Genomic DNA, 13,605 nt, shown 5'->3' on the forward strand with positions numbered 1-13,605 from the left:
ACCACCGAGGGCCGCTGCGAGCTCTGCGGCGCCGCCTCGATCTACACTCGGCCTGGTACGCCTTTCCCCAAGATCCCCACCGTTGACTCGGTGAAGAACCGGCAGATGTCGTTCTTCTATGTGCGCAACGAGGGGCAACTCGTCGACCGGATCAATCTGCCGGAGTATAATCCGGCCCTCCGATCGGCCGGATCAATCGGAGCTACAACGCCCGCTCGTCGAATCCGGACGCCGAGGTGAACCAGCTCGGGACTTCTTGGGGGCAGCCGTCGAGAGCGGGCTGACTGCGGAGGATCTCCTCTCGCACCATCGCTGAGCGCCGGGTGCTGCCGCTCCGCAGGCGCACCCACAAAATCGGGCATATGTCCGGCCGGTTCGACCCGAACCGGACGTCCGTGGCGGTGCTCACCAAGGCCTGTGGCCAGCCGGGTGAACTACATCACCAAGGCGAACGTGGCGGACGATCGGAGCTACGGGCTGGCGCCCACGACAGTGGACCACCTACCCGAGCAGGTAAGCTTGTGTTTTTCGCCGGCTTTCGGCTTGCGGCTGCGAGGCCGACTTCCTTTTGCTTCCGCCAATTTTTGGCTTGTTGTTTGCTCATGCTTTTTCTGTCCTTCTAGCTCTTTGAGTGCCGTAACACCGAGGACGGCGACCGGCGATGAGGAGGTGGACGCCGGATCACGTCGATCCGGCTGACCAAGCCGGCGACCAGGCTGGCGACGACGACCTGCCGCAGGCGCCCGATCTAGGCGGCCAGGGGGAGCACAATCCGCCCCCTCACCGCAGAGCAGCAGAGGACGAGGAGCCGGCGACGTCCGGCACGGGGCCGATCCCGGCCGTGCCTCTGCGCGTGAGGCCGCCAAGCACCACGGCGACTTCGGCGCGCCAGGGGGAAGAAGGGCCAGCGAGCCTCGCTCCACCGCCGCCTTGGAGGCGAAGGCGAAGAAGCTCCGCCGGCAGCAGCCGAAGAAGGTTCGGAGCAGGCCGGGTGAGTTCTCTTTCTCTTTCTTGTTTGATTCCTTTTCTTTCCTTACTTTTTATGCTTATCTTCTCTTTGTTTGTCCGGCTAGGGCTCCCATCAAGTTTGCCCAGGGCGGCGGCTCCCGGCAGGCTCCGCGCGTCGCGTCGCCGCCGCTGCGCCAAAGGAGGGAGCCGACGCCGCAGCCTTCATCGCGCGCTCCTACGCCACCGCCGCGCGGGCATCGCGCCTTCCGCAGGGGCACCTTCCTTCGCCGTGCCGCTGGCCTCAGCGCCGATCGCGGCACGCGGGTCGAGCCGACTCGGCGGCCGACGCCGGACGACATGTTCCCGCGCCGGACTCGCCTCCGGACCCCGCCGCCGGGCCGGCCGGGGCATGCCGCCTTCACCCGGAGCCGAGCCGGAAAGGCTGCACCGTCCGCGACCGGAGCCGGAGCCGGCAGGCTGCGCCGCCGCGACCGGAGCCGGCGCCCGCCGAGCATGGTGGTGCTGGATGGGAGCCCGGAGGGGGCACCTCGTGCGCCGGAGACAGGCTGCGCCGGCCGGGCCATCTGCTGCGCCCGGAGCGTCGCCGCCGCCGGAGCCGACGAGGGGTGAGCCAACCAGGCGGGAGCCGGCAAGGGATGAGCCGGCGCGCACGGAGGGCGCCGACTCGCGCGCACTGGTGAGGACGGAGACCCCATCAGCGTCGCAGCAGGGCCTGCATGTGGCCAAGGGCGCACTTCTTCTTCAGGTGCCGTCCGCCTCCGACTCCAGCCTCGGCTCGGCTGCCACCATGGAGCAGGCGTGGCTCCGCGCCGACTCCTACGAGGTGACCAGCCGGGAGGGGAACCCTGGCCAAGCATCGGTGGAGATGTTCTTCTCCAGCCTGCAGGCCCACCTCAAGGCCAGGGCTGCCGAGACCGCGGCCAGCGTTGCCAAGGTGGAGGAAGCCGGCAAGGTAAGCTTTATCTGTTTTTTGATTTGGTTATCATCCTGGTAGCCCTCCGAGGCATGGGCCGGCTGCTTGGAGCCGGCCCGGGTTTCGCCTAGCCGACTGACTTTCTCTTTTCCTTAGGCCGTGATGGATCGGCGCACCACTTTGTACAATCGCGCCGTTACCCATTACCACAAGGCCAAGCTGGACCGGGCCGACTTGGCCCGCGAGCTGGAAACCGCCAAGGGTGAGCTCTTGCTTCTTTCGACTCGACGTCTTATTTTCTTTTGAATCTTCGTTGGCTGACGTTTCTTTCCGGCTGCCTCGCAGTTGAAGCCGCCAAGGTCCCGCGGCTGGAGTCGGATCTCCGGGCTGCTCGCGCCCAGTGCGCCGAGAGCGGCGGGCCGTTCTTCAGCCGCCAAGCTCAAGCTAGCTGAGCAGGAGCTGGCACGACTGCGCCTGCTGGAGCAGAACCACCTCTCCGAGCTCAACTCCCTTAGGACGGCGGAGAAGGAGAAGGTGGACGATCTGAGCCGGCGGCTAACGGAGGTGGAGAAGCAGCGGCTTGTGCTGCAAGAGGAGGTCACCGCCAAGTCCACGGAGCTGACGGCTACCGCCAAGCGCTGGACGGATGAGATTGGCGCACTTGATCGCGGCTTGGCGGGTGAGTGCACCTCAGTGTTCCTTTCCCTTTGCCGGCTTTCGGCTGTCGGCTGCCGGCTTTCGTTGGCAGCCGGCAGCAGAAACTTCTTATGTCTTCTACCTCCATCTTCGGGCTGGTGGCAGTCGGTTCTTGCCGGCTGCCGCCAGGCTTTTCCTTTTGGCTTAGGACTTCGAAAATTTGCATTTTTCAGCTTATTTCGGCTTTGATGATTTCTGACTTGCTTTTTCTTGCAGCGGCCTTCCCAGAGACGCAGGACGCGGCTTTGGCAGCCGTTGGCGCTGCGCGCGAGTCCAGGAGGCAGGAGACCGGCGAGGGCAGCTCGGAGTATTTCTCCATGGAGGATCATATGGCGTCCATGGCTGCCCGCGTCGAGCCCATCACCAAGCTCGGCTGGGAGCTCCGGAAGGCGGTTGAGGAGCTGGCGCCGATGCTGTGGCCTGAGGAGACGGTGCCGCAAGATATCTCCAGCCTCACCTCCCTGATGGAGCGGGCGCCGGATCGCTTCCTCGACTGGAAGGAGTCGGCCACGCGCGCTGGCGCCGACATGGCGCTGTCCTTCGTCCTCTCTTGGTACAACGAGGTGGACCTGGGGCAGCTTGAGTTCCGGCGAGCCGGCGTGGAGGACCAGCTCCCAGCCGAACTCAAGGCTACCCGTCTTGCCCGAGCCAGCGCCATCGCCGACTTCGTCGACAAGGGCGCCTTCGTCGCGGACCCGAACCCTCCTCCATCCGATGAAGATTACATGGAAGATGAGGAGGCGGAAGACGCGCCCGAGGACGACCCGGCAGCCGGCTCCGCTGATGCCCCTCCGGCTTAGTTTACCTGCTTTTCAGTTGTTCTTTTGCCAAGACAATTTATTAAATCCCCGGGATGCCGGGTGCGCGTGTATGAATATTATCGTCCTTTAATTATGTCACACTTTAATGTGTTTGTTAATCATTTGTGTGCCGAGTTGCTTTCTTCCGACTCGTTCGCTTTTTCCCATCCGCCCCACTCTTTGGCTGTGCTCTTGCCGGTCGTACGTCCGACTTGCGATCCGTCGCCGGATCAAGAGCGGGCCGCTGGGTGAGGCTGACAGTATTTCAGTCGGACGAGCTGAATTCGGCAATCCGGCACTTATATGAAAAGTTGCAAGTCAACTCGCTCTTACTCTTTCCCTTAGTCGTTTTTCGCGTGCCGGCTCCCTAGGCCTTACTCCCGCCAGCCGGACAGCCGGGTTGCGGTCTGTAGCTGGATCGGAAGCCGGCTGTCGGAAACCGGATCACGTTACTGAGCCGACCGTGTGAGAGGGTTCAAGTCAATTGGCGAAACAGAGGTAAAGTACGCGAAAAACTTGTCGGAAACGGCGCTCTTGGCGCGTGCTTTTTCATAGCTTACAAAAGGGATACAAGGGATACATACATTCCTGCTCTCATGTCTAAAATGGGCGGAGTAAGTTGACATTCCAGGGACGTTTAGTCTCCTCGTCAGCCTTGTCCGGCTTGTTTTTCTTAGCCTCTTGGGCATCTATGAGATAGTAGGAATCATTGCCTACTGCCTTGCTCACGATGAAGGGACCCTCCCATGGGGATGACAGTTTATGCTGTCCGGCTGTCCGCTGGATCAGCCGGAGCACTAGGTCTCCTTCTCGGAATGCTAAGGGCTGGACCTTCCGGCTGTGATAGCGTCGGAGGCTTTGCTGGTAGATAGTAGATCTAGACGCAGCAGCAGCCGGGCCTCTTCGACCAGGTCAACTCCATCTTCGCGGGCTTCTTTGGCCTCAGCTTCAGTGTAAAGCTTGATCCTTGGCGCGTCGTGCTCGATATCAGTCGGCAGGACGGCTTCGGCCCCGTATACGAGGAAAAATGGTGTGAAGCCGACTGAGCGGTTTGTCGTCGTGCGTAGGCTCCACAGCACATTGGGCAGCTCTTCAATCCAGCAGCCGGCTGCTCGCTCGAGCGGCTCCATCAGCCGGGGCCGGATGCCGGCTAGGACTAAGCCGTTAGCCTTTTCCACCTGTCCGTTGGACTCTGGGTGTGCCACAGAAGATAGGGCCATCCGGATCCCCATTTCCCCGCAATAGCGAGAGAAGATGCCTTGGGAGAAATTGCTGCCGTTGTCGGTGATAATGCTGTGGGGGTAGCCGAATCTCACAATGTTTTCCTTGAGGAATGTGACGGCTGTGGACCCGTCCAGTTTCTTTATCGGCTTGGCTTCAATCCACTTGGTGAATTTGTCAATCATCACCAAGAGATGTGTCATGCCGCCTCGCGCCGTTCTGAATGGGCCTACCATATCCAAGCCCCATACGGCAAATGGCCATGTGATGGGGATGGTTTTTAAGGCGGAAGCCGGCTGGTGTCTCTTCTTTGCGAAGCGCTGACAGCCGTTGAACTTCTTCACCAACTCTTCTGCGTCTTTGAGCGCAGTCGGCCAGTAAAAACCGTGCCGGAAGGCTTTGGCCACTATGGCTCTGGATGAGGCGTGATGTCCGCACTCTCCTTGATGGATTTCCCGTAGGAGTTCAATCCCTTCAGCCGGCTCGACGCACCGCTGGAACACCCCACTTACGCTGCGTTTGTACAGCTGGTGGTTGATGATGGTATAGGCCTTGGCCCTTCTCTCAATCTGCCTGGCCTGGACTCTATCCTCAGCAAAGACACCGTCGGTGAGGTAGGAGAGGAATTCTTGTGCCCATGAAGGTACGCATCTTATCTCGAATACGCTAACCAACAGGGCCTCCTGCGTGGGAGCTTCCGGATCCGACTGCATGGTCGCCGGGTTCGGCTTGCTAACCGGCGGGTTTGGCTTGCTAGCCCCCGAGTTTGGCGATGAAGCCCCCGGGTTGGACTGAGAAGTCCCCGGGTTCGGCATGGTAGCCGGCGGGTTCGGCTTGTTAGCCCCCGACTTGGGCGATGAAGCCCCCGGGTTTGGCTGAGAAGCCCCCGGGTCAGCCGGCACGAATATTGAATCCGAGTCCGGTGACGGTATGATGGACGGTTTCTTGAGAACCGCCAAGGCGATGCCCGGCGGAATGGCCTGCCGGGTTGAGCCAATCTTGGACAAGGCGTCAGCCGCCTCGTTGTTTGCCCGTGGCACATGGTGGAATTCGCAGCCGTCGAAGAAGCCGGATAGCTGCTGGACATGGAAGCGGTATGAGGCCATGTTGGCGTCCTTCGCGTCCCAGTCGCCAGATGCTTGCTGTATGACCAAGTCGGAGTCGCCGAAGCAAAGTATGCGACGCACGCCAATCTCCTTGGCCAGCTTCAGCCCATGGATGAGCGCTTCGTACTCCGCCACATTGTTAGATGCGGCGAAGTGGATCTGCAGGACGTAGTCCAGCTGGTCTCCCTTGGGAGAGGTGATGACGATGCCGGCTCCCAAGCCGTTGCGCATCTTCGAGCCGTCGAACTGCATCTTCCAGTGTGTGGAATCCGGCACAGGCGGCAGGTACTGCATCTCAGCCCGGGCCGACGAAGAAGTCCGCGAGGATCTGCGACTTGATGGTTGTGCGTGGCTCGTAGAGGATGGTGTGGGCGGCTAGCTCCAGGGCCCACTTGGCAACCCGGCCGTTGGCATCCTTGCTGCCGATGATTTCCGCCAAGGGCGCTGTGGCAACCACCTTGATGGGGTGTTCTTGGAAGTAGTGCTTCAGCTTCTTGGCCGCCATGTAGACGCCGTAGGTGACTTTCTGGTAGTGGGGGTAGTTTTGCTTCGACTGGGAGAGCACTTCGCTAAGGTAATAGACTGGACGTTGGACCAGCTGCTCCCTGCCGTCTTCTTTGCGCTCCACCACCAGGACAACGCTAACCACTCGATTGGTGGCTGCGATGTACAACAGCATCGGCTCCATTGAAGCCGGCGTTGCAAGGATTGGCGCGGTTGAGAGCACGCGTTTCAAGTCACGGAAGGCCTCATCCGCCTGCGGTGACCAGACGAATTTGTCCGCCTTCTTCATCAATTGATACAGGGGCAGTGCCTTCTCCCCCAGCCGGCTGACGAAGCGGCTCAAGGAAGCCAGGCAGCCAGCGAACTTCTGGACGTCCTTGAGACACTGCGGCAGTTCCATCTTCTCCAGGGCACTGATCTTGTCCGGGTTGGCTTCGATCCCTCGCTGAGAGACGAGGTAGCCAAGGAGCTGGCCAGACGGCACGCCGAATGTGCACTTGGCCGGGTTGAGCTTCATCCGAAATCTTCTCAGATTGGTGAAGGTTTCTCTCAGGTCATCAAGGAGGGTAGTCGTCTCCTTGGTCTTTACAACGACATCATCCACATATGCGTGAACGTTTCTGCCGATTTGATCCTGTAAGCATTTTTGCATGCACCTTTGGTAGGTGGCGCCTGCATTTTTCAAGCCGAACGGCATAGTCGTGTAGCAATAAGCCCCGTACGGGGTAATGAAGGAAGTCTTTATTTGATCAGCCGGATTCAAAGGAATCTGGTGGTAGCCTGAATAGGCGTCTAGGAAAGACAACAGTTCACAGCCGGCAGTCGAGTCTATGACTTGATCTATGCGCGGCAGGGGGAAGGGATCCTTCGGGCACGCCTTGTTCAGGCTGGTGTAGTCGATACACATGCGCCAGGAGCCGTTCCTCTTCAAAACCAGGACCGGGTTCGCCAACCAGTCCGGGTGCAGCACTTCCATGATGAAGCCGGCAGCTAGGAGCCGGGCGATTTCTTCACCGATGGCCTTCCTTCGTTCTTCGGCGAAGCGCCTGAGAGGCTGCTTCACCGGCTTGGCTTCAGGCCGGACGTGGAGGTGGTGCTCAGCCAACTCCCTCGGCACACCCGGCATGTCTCTTGGAGTCCACGCGAAGATGTCCCGATTCTCACGGAGGAAGCTGGTGAGCTCGCTTTCCTATTTCTTGCTCAAGCCGGCACCGATGGTGACGTACTTGTCCGGCTGCGCCGGGTCCAGCATTATCTTCTTGGTGTTGTCGGCCGGCTGGAAGTGAGTCGTCCCAGCCGGGTTGCCTGCAGCCGGCATGTCTGTCTGCGCGGCCTTGGCGAGGGCGACGGCGTCGCGGATGAGCTACTTCTCGGTGGCGATGACCAGCGTCTGGGCCATCTTGGAGCTCTGCGTGGCGCAGTCCATGGAGCGGCGATAGTCGCCGGCTACGGTGATGACCCCCTTGGGGCCAGGCAGCTTCATCTTCAGGTACCCATAATGGGGCACCGCCATGAACTTGGTCAGGGCCGGCCTGCCCAGGAGCGCGTGGTAGGGACTCACGAGGTCCACCACCTCGAACTCGATTCTCTCGGTGCGGAAGTGGTCCGGCTTCCCGAACATCACCTCCAGCGTGATCCGGCCGATCGGCTGGCAGCAGTGGCCTGGCACGATGCTATGGAAGACGGTGGGGGTGGGGCGCAACTCGGCCTCTTGGATGCCCAGCTTGCGGGCGGTGTCGCGGTAGAGGATGTTGATGCTGCTGCCGCCATCGATGAGGACGCGCGAAAAACGCACGCTGCGCCGGGTTGTGCCGATAGTGGGGTCGAGGACCATGGCGTAGCTGCCCGGCTTCGGCAGGACAGCCGGGTTATCGCGGCGATCAAAAGTGATGGCCTGCTCTGACCAGTTTAGGTACTGGGGGACCGGCGGTATGACCGCATTGACCTCGAGGGAACGGCTCTGCTGGCTCGTCTTGTCCTCGGGCTCGGAGGTGAAGATGATGTAGGTAGCATCTTCGGCCAGATATCGGCCGGCATGGTGCACTTGGTTAGTGATACGTCTCCGACGTATCGATAATTTCTTATGTTCCATGCCACATTATTGATGTTATCTACATGTTTTATGCACACTTTATGTCATATTCGTGCATTTTCTGGAACTAACCTATTAACAAGATGCCGAAGTGCCGCTTTGTTTCTGCTGTTTTTGGTTTCAGAAATCCTAGTAAGGAAATATTCTCGGAATTGGACGAAATCAAAGCCCAGGGGCCTATTTTCTCACGAAGCTTCCAGAAGTCCGAAGGAGAGACGAAGAGGGGCCACGGAGGGGCCACACCCTAGGGCGGCGCGGCCCCCCCCTTGGCCGCGCGGCCCTGTGGTGTGGGGCCCCCGTGCCGCCTCTTGACCTGCCCTTTCGCCTATAAAAAGTCTCCGTGACGGAACCCCAAGCATCGAGAACCACGATACGGAAAACCTTCCAGAGACGCCGCCGCCGCCGATCCCATCTCGGGGATCCAGAGATCGCCTCCGGCACCCTGCCGGAGAGGGGAATCATCTCCCGGAGGACTCTACGCCGCCATGGTCGCCTCCGGTGTGATGTGTGAGTAGTCTACCCCTGGACTATGGGTCCATAGCAGTAGCTAGATGGTTGTCTTCTCCCCATTGTGCTATCATTGTCGGATCTTGTGAGCTGCCTAACATGATCAAGATCATCTATCTGTAATTCTATATGTTGCGTTTGTTGGGATCCGATGAATAGAGAATACTTGTTATGTTGATTATCAAAGCTATGCTTATGTGTTGTTTATGATCTTGCATGCTCTCCGTTATTAGTAGATGCTCTGGCCAAGTTGATGCTAGTAACTCCAAGAGGGAGTATTTATGCTCGATAGTGGGTTCATGCCTCTGTGAATCTGGAGGAGTGACAAGAACCACTAAGGTTATGGATGTGCTGTTGCCACTAGGGATAAAACATTAGTGCTATGTTCAAGGATGTAGTCACTAGTTACATTACGCGCAATACTTAATGCAATTGTCTGTTGTTAGCAACTTAATACTAGAGGGGGTTCGGATGATAACCTGAAGGTGGACTTTTTAGGCATAGATGCAGTTGGATGACGGTCTATGTACTTTGCCGTAATGCCCAATTAAATCTCACTATACTCATCATGATATGTATGTGCATGGTCATGCTCTCTTTATTTGTCAATTGCCCAAGCGTAATTTGTTCACCCAACATGCTGTTCGTCTTATGGGAGAGACACCTCTAGTGAACTGTGGACCCCGGTCCAATTCTCTTTACTGAAATACAATCTACTGCAATATTGTTCTACTGTTTTCTGCAAACAATCATCTTCCACACAATACGCTTAACTCTTTGTTACAGCAAGCCGGTGAGATTGACAACCTCACTGTTTCGTTGGGGCAAAGTACTTTGGTTGTGTTGTGCAGGTTCCACGTTGGCGCCGGAATCTCTGGTGTTGCGCCGCACTACATCCCGCCGCCATCAACCTTCAACGTGCTTCTTGGCTCCTCCTGGTTCGATAAACCTTGGTTTCTTTCTGAGGGAAAACTTGCTGCTGTGCGCATCATACCTTCCTCTTGGGGTTGCCCAACGAACGTGTGAAATACACGCCATCAAGCATATTTTCTCGGGCGCGTTGCCGGGGAGATCAAGACACGCTGCAAGGGGAGTCTCCACTTCTCAATCTCTTTACTTTGTTTTTGTCTTGCTTAGTTTTATTTACTACTTTGTTTGCTGCACTAAATCAAAATACAAAAAAATTAGTTGCTAGTTTTACTTTACTTGTTATCTTGTTTGCTATATCAAAAACACAAAAAAATTAGTTTACTTGCATTTACTTTATTCATCATGTTTCCTTTTAATTTTACCACAAAAAACATACCGGTAGGACGTGGGTCTATAGTTGGGAGAAATAATATAGAAGAATTTTTCAATCATGTTAGTACTATTGAAAATTTTGAAGATAGACACTTGGTAGACCTTGCGCCTACTTATGAAATTGCTGCTGCACATTTAGTTCGCTTGTTGGAAACTAAATTTGTTAATCTTAATCCTATAATCCAACACATGTTCTTCACACTTGGCGATATGGAAGAAGGGGAAAAGAAAGATTTTGTATTAGAAACCCTTCTTAGAGAATTTGGTGGTCTAGCAAGAGAAGCTAGAAAGGTGTTTGCTAAATTTAATATGCTTGGTTCTCCTACTAATTTTGTTAGTCTCCTTGAAAAGATGGATATGGATAGAATAAGATTCACTAATAATATTGATGATGGAGGGGAGATAAAAGCACCAATACCATGTAAGCTCTTAGCTATGAATGATGCATTAGAAAATAACTATGCTTGGCTAGTTCCTGAAAATTTGTTTGATGAGAGTAGCACGCCTAAGACTAATGAAAAGGGAGATGCTGAAACTTATGTATCCAATATACTATGCCTAGTTGAGAAAACTCCACACCCCGCTGAGAATGCATCACCCTTCGATAATACTTGATACACACTTTCTGCGCCTAGCTGAAAGGCGTTAAAGAAAAGCGCTTATGGGAGACAACCCATGTTTTTACCTACAGTACTTTGTTTTTATTTTGTGTCTTGGAAGTTGTTTACTACTGTAGCAACCTCTCCTTATCTTAGTTTTGTGTTTTGTTGTGCCAAGTTAAGCCGTTGATAGAAAAGTAAGTACTAGATTTGGATTACTGCACAGTTCCAGATTTCTTTGCTGTCACGAATCTGGGTCCACCTCCCTGTAGGAAACTCAGAAAATTAAGCCAATTTACGTGCATGATCCTCAGATATGTACGCAACTTTCATTCAATTTGAGCATTTTCATTTGAGCAAGTCTGGTGCCATTTTAAAATTCGTCAATACGAACTGTTCTGTTTTGACAGATTCTGCCTTTTATTTCGCATTGCCTCTTTCGCTATGTTGGATGAATTTCTTTGATCCACTAATGTCCAGTAGCATTATGCAATGTCCAGAAGTGTTAAGAATGATTGTGTCACCTCTGAATATGTCAATTTATAATGTGCACTAACCCTCTAATGAGTTGTTTCGAGTTTGGTGTGGAGGAAGTTTTCAAGGATCAAGAGAGGAGTATGATGCAACATGATCAAGGAGAGTGAAAGCTCTAAGCTTGGGGATGCACCCGGTGGTTCACCCCTGCATATATCAAGAAGACTCAAGCGTCTAAGCTTGGGGATGCCCAAGGCATCCCCTTCTTCATCGACAACATTATCAGGTTCCTCCCCTGAAACTATATTTTTATTCCATCACATCTTATGTGCTTTTTCTTGGAGCATCGGTTTGTTTTTGTTTTTGTTTTGTTTGAATAAAATGGATCCTAGCATTCACTTTATGGGAGAGAGACACGCTCCGCTGTAGCATATGGACAAGTATGTCCTTGGTTTCTACTCATAGTATTCATGGCGAAGTTTCTCCTTCGTTAAATTGTTATATGGTTGGAATTGGAAAATGATACATGTAGTAATTGCTATAAATGTCTTGGGTAATGTGATACTTGGCAATTGTTATGCTCATGATTAAGCTCTTGCATCATATACTTTGCACCCATTAATGAAGAAATACATAGAGCATGCTAAAATTTGGTTTGCATATTTGGTTTCTCTAAGGTCTAGATAATTTCTAGTTTTGAGTTTGAACAACAAGGAAGACGGTGTAGAGTCTTATAATGTTTTCAATATGTCTTTTATGTGAGTTTTTCTGCACCGGTTCATCCTTGTGTTTGTTTCAAATAAGCCTTGCTAGCCTAAACCTTGTATCGAGAGGGAATACTTCTCATGCATCCAAAATACTTGAGCCAACCACTATGCCATTTGTGTCCACCATACCTACCTACTACATGGTATTTTCCGCCATTCCAAAGTAAATTGCTTGAGTGCTACCTTTAAAATTCCATCATTCACCTTTGCAATATATAGCTCATGGGACAAATAGCTTTAAACTATTGTGGTATTGAATATGTAATTATGCACTTTATCTCTTATTAAGTTGCTTGTTGTGCGATAACCATGTTTACTGGGGACGCCATCAACTACTCTTTATTGAATTTCATGTGAGTTGCTATGCATGTTCGTCTTGTCTGAAGTAAGAGAGATCTACCACCATATGGTTAAGCATGCATATGTTAGAGAAGAACATTGGGCCGCTAACTAAAGCCATGCTCCATGGTGGAAGTTTCAGTTTTGGACAACAATCCTCAAATCTCAAATGAGAAAATTATTAATTGTTGTTATATGCTTATGCATAAAAGAGGAGTCCATTATCTGTTGTCTATGTTGTCCCGGTATGGATGTCTAAGTTGAAGAATAATCAATAGCGAGAAATCCAATGCGAGCTTTCTCCTTAGACCTTTGTACAGGTGGCATAGAAGTACCCCTTTGTGACACTTGGTAAAAACAATGCATTGTGATGATCCGGTAGTCCAAGCTAATTAGGACAAGGTGCGGGCACTATTAGTATACTATGCATGAGGCTTGCAACTTGTAAGATATAATTTACATGATACATATGCTTTATTACTACCGTTGACAAAATTGTTTCATGTTTTCAAAATCAAAGCTCTAGCACAAATATAGCAATCGATGCTTTTCCTCTATGGAGGACCATTCTTTTACTTTCAATGTTGAGTCAGTTCACCTATTTCTCTCCACCTCAAGAAGCAAACACTTGTGTGAACTGTGCATTGATTCCTACATACTTGCTTATTGCACTTATTATACACTACAACAAAACAGAGCTTTGGTAACACAATCACGTAACACCGAGTAAAATATGTTACAGGAAAAATTGCAGTAACACGTAATTTGTGTGCCAACGGCCGATAGTAACACAAACAATATAAGTCCCTAAATTGTGTTACAAAGATATCGACGAAGTAACATATAAATATGTGTGGGAGGTAATGTGATACAAAATATATTGACATAGTAACATCGAGATATGTGTTGGCATGAGGGTGTTACAAACTTTAGTGCGAGTAACACATAATCTTGTGTCGATCGATAGTGTTACAAGCTCTATTATAGGACCGATCCCGAGTTTTGGGGGTCGTTGGGCGAAACTAGAACCGAGCGGCACATAATATTTATGCATAAAAATTGTATTGGATATATATATTGCATAAACCTATCGATAAAATATACTCCATCCGTACCACAAAACTTGTCTTAGAATTTCAAATTTTGGATGCATATAGATACTAGAGGGTATCTAGATACATCCAAATTTTACCAAATATAGGACCAAGAGTGAGTATAGGCAGTTGTTTCGGCCCCTGCACCACATGCTAATTCACCAGATTCATCCCTCTATTTGATGCTTGTGGTCGATGTCCGAGACTACAAATTCTTACTAG

The sequence above is a fragment of the Lolium perenne genome, chromosome 5 (assembly GCF_019359855.2).
Source record: "Lolium perenne isolate Kyuss_39 chromosome 5, Kyuss_2.0, whole genome shotgun sequence".
NCBI lineage: Eukaryota > Viridiplantae > Streptophyta > Magnoliopsida > Poales > Poaceae > Lolium > Lolium perenne.